The 19,196-nt window shown below is 45.1% G+C and overlaps 1 long non-coding RNA gene across 2 annotated transcripts in view; it reads right to left on the minus strand.

The window, feature by feature from the left end:
• Window positions 1–12,157: 12,157 nt before the first annotated feature.
• Window positions 12,158–19,196, minus strand: part of LOC311520082 — a 39,743-nt gene continuing 32,704 nt past the window's right edge. For both annotated transcript variants that reach the window (XR_014711482.1, XR_014711483.1), the window contains exons 2-4: window positions 16,137–16,228; window positions 16,003–16,050; window positions 12,158–14,019 (exon numbers count right to left, since the gene is read on the minus strand). This is a non-coding gene — a long non-coding RNA (uncharacterized lncRNA). The remainder of the gene's footprint in view (window positions 14,020–16,002; window positions 16,051–16,136; window positions 16,229–19,196) is intronic.

The raw sequence follows: 19,196 nt of genomic DNA on the forward strand, positions 1-19,196 counted from the left end.
AACATAACCCCCACTGGGGAACGTGTTACAGGTTCCCCTCTGTGCAGTCCTGAGAAGATATAAGTTTTACAGCCCCTCCCTACAAAGCTTTAGCTCAAGCTGCAGCAGTTCATGCTTTTTATTCTGGAGGTCCCTGATTCAGTCCCTGGTGTGTCGGCCAAAAGGGCAGCTCTCAAACTTCCCCAACAATGTCTTCCAAACCCTGACCCAGATAAATCTTTGTAAGGGCCAAATTATATTAGTCCATACCTTGTAAATCAAAACCACATTGGGAATGATATACCTATTGCAACAAGAGACCTGGGGCAAATTAGATAGGAGCTTGCAAGGTGGGGTGGCAACAAAAAAGAAAAAATAATCCCCCAAACCTATTGCAAAATAATGCTAAAGAGCTGCAGTCCAATAACAGCAAAGTCAGTCTGACATACATCTACCAAAGCAAAGGAATGAAGAGTGCAAGCTGTCATGGTATGCATGTTAAGTAGAGGTTTCCAAACTAGAGCCAGGAGAATCCAGAAAATCTCCAGTTCTTCCTTTTTGCTCATGCAAAATTTGCAAGATCTCCAAAGGGAAGCAATGGAAAGGGCCTCTTTTCCCTATTACTGGGTCCTTTGAAAATGGACAACATCAAAGACTGCAGTAATTAGTTTTGCAGTGGCAGGGGGATGGATTAGATGCCTGCTGGCCAACTCCCCCAGTAATAAACAGATGGGTCAACTTCCCCAAAGCAGTCAGGCTTAGCAGAGATTCTAGAGAAAGGCTCCAAAGGACAGGAGAGAAGATGGATGGATGGAGGAGGGAGATGGGCTTGTGGAGGTCATAGGTAGAGAGGGGCAAAATTTTTCAGACAAAGTTTATTCGCCGAAAAATGTAGTTTTGGTCGACCCAAAACTATACAGAAATTCAATTAATAGTTTTGAGCAAAACTTTGTTTTTCAGGACTTAGATGCCATTCACAAAATAGCAGAGGGCCAGGGGGAGGAGGAAGGTGCCATACTTGTAACCATTAGGGCACTAATCCAAGATGCAGGACAACCTGGTTCAATTCCCCCCTCTGCCTGACGTGGAAAAGGAATTTGAATACAGGTCTCTCTAGCTCACTGACTGCGAATTGCCACAGTGAGTGACAACGAAGAGTCACTGGGCCAGAGACAATGAAAATGACTACAGACTGATGGTTAGGGTATTTCCCTAGGATGTTGGAGACCTAAATTAAAGTCCATGCTCCAATGACTATACAAAGTGGATTAGCTTCAACAGGAGAGATCCTACCCAGAATATGCCCTAGCCCAGTTCTTAGAGAACTCTCCTGAGAAGAGGGAGACCCCTGTTTAAATCCCTTCTCCACAACAGGCAAAGGAAGGACTTGAACCTGGGTCTCTCCCACATCCCCGTGTGAGTGTCCTAAGCTCTTGGGCTAAAGGTTATAAGGAAAGATCCTCCTCCTCCGGCCACTTTGTCAATCTAGCCCTTTAATAATGCCTGGAAACAAAATGTTTTGGGGTGAACAACATGTTTGGTTTGATCCGACATGGACTTTTTCAATTTAACATTTTTTGAAAAATGATCTTTGGATTTAGTTCAACCCAAACTATTTTTTTTATTATTATATTTTTGAGAACTGCTAGTAAATAAAAAGAAAAGAAATAATTTACCCAGCTCTATTCATCAGCTCCTCTGGGCCAACGTATAGAAGCTTACCTAGCTGCACATGCATGCACAATGGATCTGTATTGTACTTCAGCACTGTTGACTTTTGGACCCAACCCAATTCCCATTGAAGTCAGCAGAAAGGCTCCGGTTGACTCCAGTGTGAATTGGGTCAGGTCTGTAAGGAAGCGTTGTGCTGCAACATACAGTTTTCAAGCTGCCATTGAATTGTGTTCAGTCAAAGCTAAGATCTTTATTTCAGATCAAATAAAACTGGCAGTTCTGTGTGAGGGCTAGGCCAAGCCCACCTTCAAATGACAAGTGGTTTGGTGATGCCCTGGTTAATTAGATGTGGCTCAACGTTCTTTAAAATAGGGAGAGCATTTCGTTGTTTTATCACTTTCCTATAACTCAAATGGCTGAAGGAATTTCCCTCAAGCTTTTAAAAAGCCCAAAAAACAAACCTTCCTTTGGGTAGAGACCAAGAATGGAAATATTCAACCCAGGTAGTCAAGATTTTTGGAAAGCTACAAGTGAATAAATATAGATAGAAACTGTTTATAATCTTGGGTCAGATCCTCAGTGGGAGAAATGTGCACAATTCCAATAGAACAAGGCAGATTGAGACCAGCAGAAGTTCTGGTACAGCAGCTGCCTGAGACTGGTCTTGGGGACTCACATTGCTTCACGGTTCTGAGTGTGATCGCTTTTAAGAAGGCGATTGCTATTCACTCTCCATCCTGCGAGGCGTATGGATTCTGGTTATGCTTATGTTGGTGTAAACTGAGAGGAACTTAAATGGTGTAAGTGAGGAATCAGATACGCCGGGCTGTGAAACTGCTCAGAGTTCTGAATCAGGCCCTCTACTTATATAGTCAGAGTGGAGGTGAATACTGGAGTCTTTTCTTCCCTCCCCCAAAACTAAATTTCCTTTGATCCACTTGGTTGTTTATTTTAGATTTGGTTGCTGCAAAAAGGAGGAGATTTAAAAGCCTCTAACATTTTCAAGCCTGTTTTACTTTGTAGCTCAGATTCTGATTTCACATAACCTGGTGTTAATCTGGAGTAACTCTGTTCAAGTCAATGAAGTTATTCTGGAAACAGAGAAGCAAATCGGGCCCTGTATGTTTTGTTTGGAAGCAGTGGCAGAGCTAAACAGCAGGCATTACACCCATTTGCTTAATGAAAACCCTCTTTCTTACTTACGAACTAATCACAGGCTTCTTTCACAAGTAATTGCTTCTAAAACGTACAGTATCGGCTTTCTAATTAAAAGGTGAACTACAGCAGTAATTTTATACTCTGGCTCCGTTTGGCTTTGATTGCATCAGCAGCAGGTAACAAGGGTGGATGAACAACATTTCACTGTTTGGTAAAATAATTAATGTCATAGCTCAACATTTCAATTAGTCCTTTCAGTGCTGCTGAAAAACACGCGGGCCTGTGTGTCCTACCCATTCATAATCAAACTATTTTACATAGTGGTCTCTCATACAAACTGTGCCCCTAGACCAGTGGGTCTCAAACATTTTTACTGGCGATCCCTTCACACAGCAAGCGTCTGAGTGCGACCCCCCCCCAATAAATTAAATATACTTTTAAATATATTTAACACCATTATAAATGCTGAAGGCAAGCGGGGTTTGGGGTGGAGATTGACAGCTCGCACCCCCTGCCCACATGTAATAACCACGCAACACCCTGAGGGGTCCCGACCCCCGGTTTGAGAACTCCTGTCCTAGACAGTGAACAAATTAAATAAAGTTCAATCATAAATAGCAGAAGAAAAGAGAAATTAACAGGTACAGACAAGGGAGAAAAACATATGTTTTCAGGTGAGATCTGAAAGTAGATGGCTTCCAGCTCTTTTCCACTGCTCTGGTAGCACAAGGGACTGTAACACTGTGCTACCAGACAGCTGAGGATTTCCCTGGTGTGGAGAAATCTTGCAGTGGCCTAGATCTAGCATAGCTGTGCTTTGTCATGGATGTCACATTGTATTATTTCTGTTCCCTAGGGGAATGTCAGGGGTGTCTGGAAGACCCCAGCACCTGGCAATCCCCAGTTGGTATAAAGGCCAGTGACGACTGTTAACAGCTAGCATACATTAAAGTAGCCCTAAGGTTGCCCTAAGTTGCACTGGGGGCTGAACTTGGCTGTACCTGAAGTTGAAGACTGAAGCCAGAGAATCAGTGAGCTGGAGAGTTACAGAAGAATTATTCCAGACATCAGAAACTGCAGAGGTGAATTCTCTTACGCTAGAGCATGGAAGCTGTATGAAAGGACACAGAGGATGCTCAGGGCTAGCTGAGTGGAGAGGGGCAAGGTCTGTGGTGTAAGCCAGGGTAAGTCCACAGAGGTTAGGTTTTTTTTTTTAAAAATGGAGTCAGATCTGCTCAGTTACACTGGGTATGAATCTGGGGCAATTCCAAATGAAGCCACCAGAAACACTCTAGATTTACACTCATACTCACCGTTAAGTTGTGCTACATTTCACTTGGTGGAGTATAAGAAAAAACATTTGTGAATATTTTTTATTTAACTTTGACTGTGTTCACTCCCCTTTTCATTTGCTTGTTGCTAATACTCATGTGAGTGCAGTTCGTTCAGATAAATGGTCACAAAAATGTGACATAGAATCATAGAATCATAGAATATCAGGGTTGGAAGGGACCTTAGGAGGTCATCTAGTCCAACCCCCTGCTCAAAGCAGGACCAATCCCCAATTAAATCATCCCAGCCAGGGCTTTGTCAAGCCTGACCTTAAAAACTTCTAAGGAAGGAGATTCTACCACCTCCCTAGGTAACGCATTCCAGTGTTTCACCACCCTCCTAGTGAAAAAGTTTTTCCTAATATCCAACCTAAACCTCCCCCACTGCAACTTCAGACCATTACTCCTTGTCCTGTCCTCTTCTACCACTGAGAATAGTCTAGAACCATCCTCTCTGGAACCACCTCTCAGGTAGTTGAAAGCAGCTATCAAATCCCCCCTCATTCTTCTCTTCTGCAGACTAAACAATCCCAGTTCCCTCAGCCTCTCCTCATAAGTCATGTGTTCCAGACCCCTAATCATTTTTGTTGCCCTTTGCTGGACTCTCTCCAATTTATCCACATCCTTCTTGTAGTGTGGGGCCCAAAACTGGACATAGTACTCCAGATGAGGCCTCACCAATGTCGAATAGAGGGGGACGATCACGTCCCTCGATCTGCTCGCTATGCCCCTACTTATACATCCCAAAATGCCATTGGCCTTCTTGGCAACAAGGGCACACTGCTGACTCATATCCAGCTTCTCGTCCACTGTCACCCCTAGGTCCTTTTCTGCAGAACTGCTGCCTAGCCATTCGGTCCCTAATCTGTAGCTGTGCATTGGGTTCTTCCGTCCTAAGTGCAGGACCCTGCACTTATCTTTATTGAACCTCATCAGATTTCTTTTGGCCCAATCCTCCAATTTGTCTAGGGCCCTCTGTGTCCTATCCCTGCCCTCCAGCGTATCTACCACTCCTCCCAGTTTAGTATCATCCGCAAATTTGCTGAGAGTGCAATCCACACCATCCTCCACCATCCATCATTTATGAAGCTATTGAACAAAACTGGCCCCAGGACCTACCCCTGGGGCACTCCACTTGACACCGGCTGCCAACTAGACATGGAGCCATTGATCACTACCCGTTGAGCCCAACAATCTAGCCAACTTTCTACCCACCTTATAGTGCATTCATCGAGCCCATACTTCTTCAACTTGCTGACAAGAATACTGTGGGAGCCCGTCTCAAAAGCTTTGCTGAAGTCAAGAAACAATACATCCACTGCTTTACCTTCATCCACAGAACCAGTAATCTCATCATAGAAGGCGATTAGATTAGTCAGGCATGACCTTCCCTTGGTGAATCCATGCTGACTGTTCCTGATCACTTTCCTCTCATGTAAGTGCTTCAGGATTGATTCTTTGAGGACCTGCTCCATGATTTTTCCGGGGACTGAGGTGAGGCTGACTGGCCTGTAGTTCATTTGGACTTGGGGCTGAAATTCGCTTTTAAGAATGAATTGAAATTGGCTTTATCTGGGAAGCAAAGGTAGTTTAAGACATCAAATCAGGAAACCAACACCATCATCTAATTTAGCTCACCAGTTCACCTCTTTGGCATGGTAGTGAGCACCTCTGTCTGCCTGCCCTATGGGAGACTGAGGGGTTGATTGCCTGACCAGGAAGAGATGATTTTTGGTTGTAGAAAGGATGGTCTTGCAATTAAGGCACAGATTTAGAAGGAATGGGTTCTATTCCTAATTTGGCCCCAGTCTTCCTGTGTGACCTTGGACAAATCACATGACCGTGCGGTGCTGCAGTTACCCCATATATAAAATGGGAGAGATGAATTCCCTACCTCATCGGGATGTTGGGAGGATCAATTCCTTGTTTGTGAGGCATCCAGATTTATAATATTTATTATATAATACACAGGTTGAGAAAAGAGTATCTGTACATCTAGGTAGTGCTTGGATTATTCACAAATACAAAGTTTGTTTCTAAAGGTCATATGGTACATATACTACATCATAAACTACAGTCATTGAGTATCCAGATAGATACAAAACAGCTTGGATAATAAATATTTGCAACAAGCAGATTGCAAGCGGTCCATTTGCTGACATTTGTCCACCTGAGACATTCACTGAACAGTTCTGGAGAGAGAACAAGTTCACAAAGCCTGCAGGCTATTCACAGATAATTAACACACAGAGGAAAAGGCTGAACTCCGAGTAAATTGTTTGCTGCAAACTGCTCACCCAGTTCTAATCCCAATACAAGGCTACTTTCATATTGCATTCAGAAGGCCATCAGCCTTGCTCAGTGTCTGTCAGCACAAGGGATTTCTGTCTGTGAACAAAAATCTTTACACATTCTGGCTCAAAATGTGTGCACTGTCCTTTCAAAGCCAAGAAAATCTCTCTCCTTGTGCCAAGATGCATTTCCAAAGTCACTATGCATCCTCTCCTCAGCCAAGCTGCACTGAGCTCCTGAAGTGCGGTTGTGGTGTTATAAAGAGAGTTGCTCTAGAAAGGGCATAAGGACAGGTTTTACTTGCACTGGGCCAGACCATGCCAGCCTTACTCATGTTGAGCAGTGCTTTACTCCAAGAGTAAGGGATTAGGCAAGGTGAATACAGCTGGCAGAACCTGGCTCAGTTACACTATGTTAGATCCAGCACTGTTCTACTGGACTTCAGTAAAGCGACTCCAGATTTATGCTGGCATAACAGAGCAGGATCTGGCCCATCTGCTGATCAGAAATAATGACACCTAGCTCATATCTGGTGCCTTTCATAGAATCATAGAATCTCAGGGTTGGAAGAGACCTCAGGAGGTCATCTAGTCCAACCCCCTGCTCAAAGCAGGACCAATCCCCAATTAAATCATAAATCTTTCATCTGTAAATCATAAAGCACTTTGCAAAGAAGGTTAGTATCATAACCCCATTTTACAGGTGGGGAAACTGAGGCACAGAGGGGTGACACGACTTACCCAAGGTCACTTAGGAAGCCAGAGGCAGAAGCAGGACTATAACCCAGGTCTCTTGAGTCCAGTCCATTGCTCTATCCACTAAACCACATTGTCTCTCATATTAGTACATCTATACCAGTGGTCACCAACTGGTAGATCATGATCAACTGGTTGATTGTGGAGCCTCTGACAGTCGATCTCAGTCTAGGGTTGACAACCTTCCTGCACCCAAACCGGGGGGATCGGCCACTAACAGTCCAGTGGCTCAGTGGGCCTTAGGGAGGCTCCCTGCCTGCACTGGCCCCGCGCTGCTCCTGGAAGCAATTGGCATGTCCGGCAGCAGCTCCTTGGGGGTGGGAGGGGCAGAGGGTCTCCACGCGCTTCCCTTGCCTGCAGGCTCCGTCCCCGCAGCTCCCATTGGTTGGGAACAGGGAACCGCGGCCAATGGGAGATGCAGGGGTGGTGCCTGCGGACAGGACAGCGCATGGAGCCACCTGCTGCTCCCCGCCAGGAGCTGGTTCCAGACATGTCTGCCAATTCCAGGAGTGGTGTGGGACCAGGGCAGGCAGGGAGCCTGCCTTAACCCACTGCGCTGCCACTGTTGCCTGGGAGCCAGCTGAGGTAAGTGGTGCCCAGCCGGGGCCTGCATTCCTGAACCCCCTCCTGCACCCCAATCCCTTGCCCCAGCCTTGAGCCCCCCCACACACCCAAACTCCCTCTCAGAGCCCACAACCTGCACCCCAGCCTCCGGCCCCAGGCTCAGCTTGGAACCCCTCCCACACTCCGCAACCCCTCCTGCACCCCAACTCCCTGTCCCAGCCCGGAGAAAGTGAGTGAAGATGTGGGGAGCGCGAGTGATGGAGGGAGGGGGGATGGAGTGAGTGGGGCAGGGCCTCGGAGAAGGGGCAGGGCAGGGGTGGGTGGTGGGGGGCAAGGGTGTGTTTGGGTTTGTGTGATTACTGTTATTTCTTCATTTTCTTTGCGGTAGATCCTGGGTTGCACTTAAGTTCAAAAAGCGATCTTGTGCTTAAAGGTTGGAGACCACTGGTCAATACCTATAGCTCACAGTGTGATCGTATCAGGGGGAGTATTTACATCATGCTAATATTCTTGCATTACACTGTACTCACATCTCATCAGGTCACGATTTCTAATAGCGAATAAAGTGTAACTTGCTAGTGCTTAGTAGTGTGTAAACACGACTGGTTGCAGAACTGGTTTGTTTGCTTTAGTGCTGTATGCTGCAAAGTAAAGTGATCACCTGCTGCTCATCATCTGTTGAGCAGCCTGTGTGAAAGGAGTTTGGTGGCATTAATCTAGCTCCTAGGAAAGGCATCCACTTAACCTTGGCAGACTTGTTGGCTGTCTCCATACAGAGAGAGGTCAAGGATTATACTGGACACAGGGCTAGATCACGACTCCCCTGGATCTTCACATGGACGGGATTCTCTGTGTATGGCTCTCTCTCTCTGAAGTGTGAAAAGGATTACTGATTAGCTGCTTCTGCAGCACTGTCCACCCTCTGTGGGGTAAGGGACCCATGCATGAGAAAGAGAAGATGGTGGAGCAAGAGGGAATAGGGCTGGCTGAAAGCAGAGCCAGGCCAGACACACATTTCCCTCATCAGCTCCATTCTTGATCTGCATTAGACTTCCCCGGGCATCCCCTCCATGCTGTGCAAACCTTCCGCAGGTTGGGGACTGGAGCAAGGAGTAGAGCTCAGCCCAGTTAGAGCCACACTGCCAGGTTGCTGGAGGGGTAAAAAGTGCCCTTAAATGGATGTGGGGGCAAAAGGCCTCTGTGCAGGTGGCCCTATGCCTCCACTACATCAAGTGGGTCTTGGGGATTCTGTAGGTGCTGGGAGGCCAAACCTCTGGGCCCATTGTGTGTAGGGGGAAAATCCTACCTCCACAATGGACTGGTCTAGGGGGAATATAGGAAGGGAAATTGAACGTTTTCCTCCTCCACTCACCACCTCCCATGGGATTTTCCTGTCTGTGAGGGTGATCTAGCCACTGAGAGTCATTTATCCTTCCTCCCGAGGCTCCTCTAGATCAGGGTGTGTTTGGGAGCATTGATACAGAGGAGCAGGAGAGCTTACCCTCCCATTGCTTATTCTGAGGACACACAGAGGAATTCAGTGTCCATGTTGTCCACCTGGCACTTTCCATGACTGCCAAACTCACTGAAGGGAACCCCCCATCCCTCAAAATCTCTTCTGGAACACAGGAAATAGTAAGTATTGGGCTCATTTGTACGGAGAACTCTGCTACCTCCTCACAGAAGTCACTCAATCTAAACTTGCCATGTCCCTGCATAATCACCATAAATGTTCACTCTTGATCATGATTTCACAAGTGGGAGTGTAGGTGCCAGCCATGTTTCATAATCCGCTGTCCTTAAAGAATTCTATCATGCACCAGGGATGAGAACAGTCAGAAGCCTCTGAGGTGTGATGTACATGATATCTAAATAGGAAAATGCCGCAAACAGCTCTTCAATGTTTAGAACAAAGTAGCCTCAGTGAAACCATTTGTGTACAAACCACATCTGACTACGGGCTAGTGAAATAGCATCGCTAATGAGGTTTCTCACTGTGGGTATTTATAGAGTAATTATGAAAGAGGTAGCCACTGTTACTGCTATTCTGTTCCCCGCTCCTTACCTCTCCTCCCTAGGTTCAGACCATAATTCAGCTGTTTACACCACACCGAAATTGCCAGGCAAGGCAGTATGAAGAAGAATCAAAATCAGGTTTATGATAGTTTCATATTTCTTATTTTTTTTCTTCATTTAAAAAGATTAGAACTGTCTTTGTGTGTCCTCTACTGTTTATCCCCTTCTTCCCACACACCATTATTTTAAATCAGCCACAGATTTTTTTAAATTTATAGAAGTGATGGTCACCAGGGCATGAATTTCTTTTGCTGCCCTCTATGCTTTATTTGAGATCTAGGGGTGAAATGCTCTAACAGCGAAATATGGATCATTGGCATTATATTAATATAGTATTTTTAGTGGGCAAAACCTCCACTGATTTAAATCACTGCACAGACCTAATTTAGTGAAGCCTTACACAGGGGTATAAGGAATTGCTGCACCAGAAGAGACCATTATTCCACTGAAGTGGGAATCCTACCTCTGGCAGCGGCCAATACTGGACTTTTCAGAGGAAGGCAAAAGCAAGTCTCAGTACACCTAGATCAATAATACACTGGGAAATTCTTGACTGTACAATGGAAGCTTGGCGAGTGAAGTCAGTGAAAGGAGGAGATCCAAAGCTACCCAGAGAAAACATCCTACCTGGCCCATTCCACAATGGTGGAGTGTTGCATCATGGAACGGGCCACCCAAATACCTCAAGAAAACCTACTTCAGTATGGAAATAAATCCCCCACCGATCACACATCCTTAGTTTTCACTTATCACACTATATTGGAAACCATATGGGATATCATCAAACAACTACAACCCATATTCTATGGAGACCACATCCTGAAAGAAATCTTTCTTGAACTTCCTTTTCTGACCTTCCAACAACCCCCCAGCCTCTCCAAGCTCATCATCAGAAGCAAGTTCCCCACAGACCAGGATATACCAACTCAAATCAGCACCAGACACAAAACCTGAAGACATCTCTCCATTGCTACAATGATCAATGGCTCTGCCCCCACAACACACCTTTTAAGATCCATGGGTCCTACACATGCTTATCACAACATTTGGTGTATCTCATTCAGTGCATTAAATGCCCCAATAACTAAGTGGGTGAAACGCGACAATCACTACACTTTCAAATGAACTCACACAGAAAAATGATAAGACAAAAACACCAAATGGAAGTCCCATTTACACAGAAATCAGCAGCAGGATGGGAAGTCCACAGGAGTGGAAGAACAGCATGAGATCATTCCTGCCTCTCGAAGCAGGGTCAACGATCTTTGAGAGAGAAACTTTTCAACGGTTTACTGGACTATGAAGAGAGGGGCAGAGCACACTTATCTTTCACCTAGGAAGACAAGGGAAACCAGCACCTTGTATTTCTGTAGAAGGCCCTGACAGAGAGAACGTCAGCCATGGCTGGAAAGAAAAAAGATTGGTAGGAAATCTGTCTTGAGCCAAAACTGTAGCTTGTTGAGTTAAGACTTAACCACTAGAAAGTGTATTTTACTTTTATTTATTTGCAGCCATTTTTGTCTTTCTCCCTTGTACTTGAGCTCACCTAGAACCTCTCTTTTTGTTAATAAACTTTTTATTTTTAATCTAAGCCACACCAGTGCTGTGTTGAATTGAAATGCTTGTTAACTCAAGTTAAAGCAATATGCTGTGCTTTTGTCTCTTTAAAGGAGCAGCAATCCTTGTTACTTCTCTGAGTGTTCCAGGAAGGGGCTGGACACTTAAGGGCAGACAGTTTTGGGGAAACACAGGACTGGAAGTATGTGGGGGTCACCCTGCAGGCATGTTGGGGTCACCCTGCAAGCAGTAACCAAGACTGTTGGAGACCAGAATGGGACTGTTCTGTGGTAGGCAGGCTGCTGGGGTTAAAGTTTGACTCGGGGCTGCACAGCACACGAGTGCACACACACAAACATACACACTAAGGGAACTGCATGCTTGTCTGCTGGCTGTTGGTGTCCAGGCTATGAGCCCCAGAAGCAGATCCAGGCAACCAGGATTCCAGGGCAAGTGGTGACACAACCCTTTGCTGGTCTGGGTTGAACCCCAAAAGTCACAGACTCTTTCGCTTTATTGTTCACGCAAATGTGTTTTTTGCAGATGCAAACTAGACACCTACTATATGTTTGTAAATTTTGCCCTGACACAAAGCCAGAAACCAATCTCAGACAAACAGATCCAATTTCTATTGGCTTCAGTTGAATGTGTGCACCTGAGTGCAGAATGGCACCTGAATATCTAATATGAGTTAAGTGATGGTGTAGCCATGTTGGTCCCAGAATATTACAAAGACAAAGTGGGTGAAGTAATATCTTTTATTGGGCTAATTTCTGTTGGTGAGAGAGAGAGACAGCCATCTGAGTTACACAGAGCTCTTCTTCAGGCTTGGGACATACTCAGTGTCCCAGCTAAATACAAGGTGGAGCAGATTGTTTAGCAGAAATAGTTAAACACATTTCACATATAGTCAAGCAGCAAGCACACCACAAACATAGATACACACATACTACAAACAACAAACTTACCCCAAGGGTCACATAATTGCTCCTCCCTCACCAAACTCCCCTGTTAGCCGCTCCTGGTCACTTAGGAGCAGGCTTTTTAAAACCCTAGTTTCTCTGAGTAACCCCACCCCCTGGTTAAGGGTTGATGGGTGCTAAAAGGCTTAGGGAGCACAGCCTCCTTAAGAAGCTCTCAGCCTTACCTAGCAGGCCACTGTGCTCAGCACACACACGGTCAGCACATGGTCCCCCAAACAAACAGAGCACATGGTATATTTCAGTCAAGCAGCAAGCACACCACAAACACAGATACACAAACTACAGACAACAAACTTACCCCAAGGGTCACATAATCGCTCCTCCTTCACCTGGAGAACTCCCGTGCCAAATTCCCGCTAGCCGCTCCTGTTCCCCATAAATACATCACACAAGAATACTAATGATCAGTGAATTATTAGTTTTACAATGATGCATGATATGCCACTTTTTGGATATATATCATCACAACAGTGTGTTAGGTGCAGTGAGTATGTCAGGCCCAACAAAAGTTGCTGACAGAGTAGTGAACCACAAATGGGCCTCAGTGTCATGCAGTTCATCACATCCAAGTGTCTGTTCACAAATGTATGGACCTCTGTCTGTATGGGAATATCCTCTGGGTAAGAAATAGGCTCCGATGGTTGAAAAAAAAATGGCCCTTTAATGCCATTTTAATATGATTTTTGCTTTTACAGCCTGTTCTTGAAAGGAGTGGAGTGCTCTTTGGCACTGAACCCAGTGAGAGCTGAGGGCTCTCAGCATTTGCAAGAAGTGGCTCAACACCTTGCCAGACTGGTCCCTTAGTGTATAAAGCAAGTCGGCAAATGATTATGTCCTTTAACATGCATTTTAAAAGTCTCTTGCCAAAAACTAATTTCTTAACTTCACTGAGCCCAAAAGAAAACACCCATTTTGAACTATATCCAAAATGCCGATTATAAAAATAATAACAGGGTATTAGAGGCTGCAATTATAATTATGAGGCACAATATACTGTCTCCATGGAATATACTGCTGAGAATGAAAAGGTTTGCACTCCCAGCAACCAGGCCTGCCTACTAAACAACATGGAGGTGATTCATCCTAAGGACCATGCGATGCATTTTCTTCACTGCCTCCTTGTAACACGGGTGCCATAAATAAACTAGTTTGCAGAGCTCCTCTCTTTAGAGCTGGTGGCATAGTCAGCAATGCATTCCAGATTGCTTAATTCAGTTTTTGAGTTAGGCACTAGTCTATAGTATGGCTGGACTCTCAGTCTGACAGCTAAAGAGCCAGGGAGAGGTACAGGTGTGTGTCCAGCTTCCTGAATCAAGCGTCCCCCTTGTGTGTACTGTGCCGGAGCTCTGTCTCTTTTCTGTTGCAAGGGACACTACAGACCCAATCCCACAAACTCATTTCCCAGCCACTTGGCCTCCATCAGCTTGGGTGGGTCACTGGTGTTAGCTCAGCAGTGCACCGGGAGTCCTCTTAGGAGAAATCAGCCTGTTGCAGACACCAAAGCCCTCCTGTCCCCAAGCCTCGCAGCCACTCTGTGCAGAGCTTCTGGAGGGACTCTCAGCTTGACGACGGTACTCTCCTCTCTTCCTTGATTTCCTTGCCTCTTGCCTCGCTGCTCTGCAGAGCTGCCAACATTAGCACAGGCAGAGCCTGTGAAAAGGGGCACATATGAAGTTTGCATACAGTATGCAGAGTGAGCGCCCCATATTGCACAGCCCCCAAAGCCCACTCTCCCTTCCCATTATTCCACCCTCCCCTACCAATCCCTCAGATCCCCTGCCTGCCCCAATCTATCAGTCCCATCCCCCACTCACTCAGCAGCTTCAAACACTCCTGTGATGCTTGATATTCCCACCCTCTGCCAGCTCCTCACCACCTTCCTCCCACCCACCCCCACCCTCTCTCAGTCTCTCACTGGAGGAAGCAGGAGAAACCAAGGGTGCCGACCAGGTGCTAGGAAGGGGTGGGAAGTCTTTCAGCCTCCAGACCTGTGCCGTCCCCACCCAGTTGGTTGGGCAGGTCTGTTCACTGCCCATCTTCCCAAATGCTGCTGGGAAATTCATCTATCTTGCCTGCCATTCTAAACATGCCCGTCTCCTCAAGGGCTGCCACTCTCCTTCCACATCAGAATCAAGCTCCTTCAAGGCCCTGAACAACTTAGTTCCTGCCTCTCTTCTTCATGGTCATCTCTTTCCACTCTGCCAAGCACAAACCACCTCAGAGATAACCATCTCTGAGCTTTTTTCCACACAGCATCCTAGACCTGAGTCCCCCTCCCTGACCTGCTCCACCCAGCCTCTGCCCGCTCATCTGTCAAGCCCTGCCTTCAAAAGAAATTCCTTCCAAGATGCCTAAAAGCACTAGTCCTCCATTTATAGTATAAACAAGGGGATAACTGGGACCTGTGCTTTCTGACCTTTGGCAAGTTAACCTCTGTGCTATAGTTTTCCATAGGTAAGAGGGCTTATATCTGCTATCACAAAGATGTCATAAGGCAAAATCCATGCATGTTTGTAAAGCACTTTGAGCACCTCAGATGACAGGTGCTATGGAAGAGCAAAGTACTATTCAGTTCTCAGCATCTCCTTTCAATAAAGGAGTGAGGATGACAGGCAGACAAAGATACGGCACTAAGAACGTGTGGACTAGTTCCAAGAAAGAACAAACTGCTTCAAACTTTTGGGCCCCTTTTAGAGGGATAGGTAAATCGCACCTTGGTTTTGTCCCCTTATGTATATCTCTAGCTACTGAATTGCAGTATTCTGCACCCACTGCTTCTTCAGACTGTGATCCTAATTCGGCAAATAGCCTTTTTATGGGCTTGATTTTCCTTTTGCATTCTTTACACTGTGACAGTTCCTTTGATTTACAGGGGTGTAAGTTGGAGGAAGATCAGTTCATATGTGTGTAATGAGCTAAACCAACCCCCCAGATCTGAACACACCCAAATTTGAGGGAAGGGGCGTTGAAATCCATCAAGTTTTGTGGCTTGGACCCCTATTTAATGTTTATCTACTAATTTGGCCTTAGTTTTTAACAGAAGACTTAGCTGCAGAAGACTTGCCTGGCCAGTAGAGGGTTACTTTTGTGTAGGGAAATCTATGAGTGGCACAAAGCTACTGTAGCAGCTCCTACACCACCCCTGTTCCTGGCTACCATAGGCCGGCTACCATAGCCCAGGCCAGAGCTACAACCTGACAATTCTTAGCTGCTGGATCAGGATCCTGTGGGCCTTTGACAACACAGTTGCTCTTACTTATGCTGGAGAGTGGCCTACCACCAGGAAGATGGAATCAGAACTGGGGTGATTTTGAGTCACATTTCAAGATCCCCCTCCTGAATTGTAGCAAGGCTTCCTGGATGCAGCTTGGTGTCTGGATCAATAAGAATTAACCGCTTAATTTTCAGTCATAAAGCAAATGTAGAGACTGAAGATGAGTCATAACTGCAGCACACTAATGGGTTTGTTTGCTTTCCTTAAGAAGGGGCTAAGAAGTAGGAGCTTGTAAAGTCTAGAAAGAGGACCGTGCTGCTCCTTGCCAGATTTGCTGGGGTACCATGGGGTAGGTGGAAAGTGCTTTCAGAAACAGAGGGAGACAATAAAAGTTTTGAAAATGAAAAAATTGTACTCACATGTGACATTTCTAAGTTAATCCCATTGCTGCAAATTAGTTTTGTCATCTGTAAGAAAGCATCAAGATGTTAGCAATGCCCACAAGAATTGTAATAATATAGCAACATAAGTAACTGTTTTATTATACTTTCACCTGAATCTAATTTTCCCCACTTCTGCAATCATCCAGTCTACTGTTCTCCAGGGGGATGTTTATATCTTCTTTCAAATTTATAGGTATTTCATCTGAGATTTAAAAGAAAAGAAAAAAAGCTCTAAAAACAGTTGAATGCAGTTTCAGGCTAAAGAAAAATCTTACTATATACCACTGGCACTGTGTGGTCTAAATCCCTTCTGAAGTGATAATCCTCCTTGGAGTCCGTTTGAAACAGTGGTCATTTTTGAAATGACTGTTCTTAAAGTCCTTTTTTGGAGTGTCAACTTCAGATTTAGGAGCTTACCTCCAAAAGGTAACACCAGGAAATTAAATTATATAGACACACCAATAAAAGATAGTCTTTCAATCTGTATTTGGCTGGATGGAAGTGAAAAGCAAGTCAATGAAAGATACATGTGTAAGTCAGTGAAAAAATAATTTTTAAATTAAGACCATGTGTTACTATATTCCTCCATGCTACAAAATTGAGGCCTAAGTGTTCACAGGATTATTGGTGGCCATACTGCTTACTAATGTGAGTTCACAGAAAATAAACTTAGAGAGGAAGGATGGTCCAGTGGTTTGATTGGTAGTCTGGGACTAGGATGATCTGGATTCAGTTCCCTGTGGTACCACAGACTTCTTACGTGACCTTAGGCAAGTCATTTAAGGTCTGTCTACACTCCAAACTGGAGATGTAAAGTCTTGCTCAAGGAGACATACCTGCTCTAGCTCCGATAAAGCTAACATGCTAAAAATAACGTGTAGCTGCGTCAGCAGGAGGGTCGAGCTACCCTGAGCATGTACACATCCAAGACAGTAGGTATGTACTCAGGGTGGCTACACTCTATATTTAGCACACTAGCTTGATCAGAGCTAGCAAAGTAAGTCTCCTCAAGCTGGAATTTATACCTTCCAGCTCAAAGTGTGGATACAGCCTTAGTCTTTCTCTGCCGGAGTTCCCCACCTGTAAAAATGAGCAGGGTACCTCCCTACCTCATAAGGGCATTGTGAAGATAAAAATGACCAGCGACTCACACACTACAGTAATGAGGACCGACGAGATAGATCCCATGGGACTGAGCATTGTGCCCATGACAGTATAAATAGTTGCAAAGGATGTCATGTGGGCTTAATTTCAAATGTTCTGCTTTTGATGATGCTATAAGCTAATTAACATTATGTACAGCTAGTCTACACTACCACTTCTGTTGGTGTAACTTTTATCGCTTAGGGGTTTGAATAAACCTCCCCCCCCGAGCGACATCAGTTACATCAACCCGAGCACTGGTGTGGACAGCGCGATGTCCGCGGGAGAGCTTCTCCCGCGGACATAGCTACCGCCGCTGCTCATTGGGGGTGGATTAATGAAGTCAACAGGAGAGCTCTCTGCTGTTGGCTTAGAGTGGCTCCACTTGCGAGTTTATAGTGGCACAGCTGGCTCGGTACAGCTGCACCACTGCAAGCTCTCTAGTGTAGCCACGGCCTGATAAAAACACCTTTAATAAGAATGGCAGGAGTTCTAGATGCTCCATGTTTGCTGGGCTATGAAACAGTGTGTTTCCCAAGATTTTTGCTGAAGTTGTCTCACAAAACATAGGCCTCTCAAGAGACAGCTGTATTAAAACCAGGTATGAACAGCTCAATATAATAAGCAAGTTTAGAGAACCTGGACTGAAAGCAACTATAAAGTACACAGGTAGGGCCCAATCCACAGCCCACTAACATCAAGAAAGTACATGTTAAACTTTTCCATGGCCCACGCTCCCCAACTGGCTAAGGGTAAAATTTTAAAAAGTGCCAAAGTCCCATTTTCAGAAATGACTTAGGAGTCTAAGACTACATCTACACGGCACACTCAGTGGTCTGTAGAGCACATACACTACATCCTGCCCTAGCATGGGTATAAATACCATTGTAGATGGTGAGGAACTGCTAAGGTGAGTAAAGAGTTGCCTGAACCATTAGAGTATGTACTCTACATGGCTCTCTACACGCCCAAGCAAGGCCTCCCTTGTCTACACTGCTAGAGGATTCTGCCTTCCTCAGAAGTCTTAGATGTTAGCCACTGCTAGGGGATATGGCACTAGTGGCTGGACAGATTAATGGTATGATTCTGTTTGGGATCATTGATCTCATGGCTAATACCAGTGAACCATTATGTAAATATTACAATATGCTGCTTCCATGATTATGATTTGTGCCCCGTTTGCTGGTAAAGATGGAGAAAATAGCTCCACCCAGGCAATAAAAAGCAAAAATGTTTTTAAAATGATTCTCAGTCTTGACAAGCTAAGTGCAATAAAATACAGAGTTACAGCATGAGATTAGCTGCTGGTAAATCCCAACAAGCAGCCCATTTATCAAACCTGCCTATGTGCCCGAGGATGGGAGCAAGGGAAGCATGGGAGATGGATTTGTTCTATGATGACACGCGCTCCTGAGGGGGTCATACAAAAAATCATTTGTTTAAACATCTAACACGTTAGCTGATATCATTCCTGACATGTTTCAAGCACTTAGCTCAGGAATGGAGGAAGAAAAATGGAATCTGTCTATCTTAGGTCCTTAGATGGGCCCCAGTCCCATAATACCTGAGGGAAATATTGTCAATAGTCAACAATAACAGCTTTCTACAGACACACTGCGTAGAGTGACTCAATTCCAGCGCTTATACTATCAGGCAAGATTGAAGGCAAACCAGGAAGAGAGAAACATCGCCAGATGGACTGATATCCACAGGAGAGTGGAGGTTTTACAACTCTGTCACAAGTGCGAAAGATAGAAGGTGTTGGTCAACAACCTATCAGAGATGGCACTCAGAGAAGAAGCATACTTTCAAAAGTGACGTAGGTACTTAGAACCAAAGTCAAATAGAAAGTTAGTGGGTTTTGGGCTCCAAAATACCCAAGTCATTCACTTTTGAAAATGCAACTTGGTCTCTCTCAAAAATTTTACCATGAGCACCTCACAATCTTTAGTATGTTTATCCACGCAACATCCACGTGAGGGAGGAAAATACTATTAACACTATTTTACCAATGAGGAACTGAGGCA

This window comes from Lepidochelys olivacea, assembly GCF_965140295.1.
Source record: "Lepidochelys olivacea isolate rLepOli2 genome assembly, chromosome: 4".
Lineage (NCBI taxonomy): Eukaryota > Metazoa > Chordata > Testudines > Cheloniidae > Lepidochelys > Lepidochelys olivacea.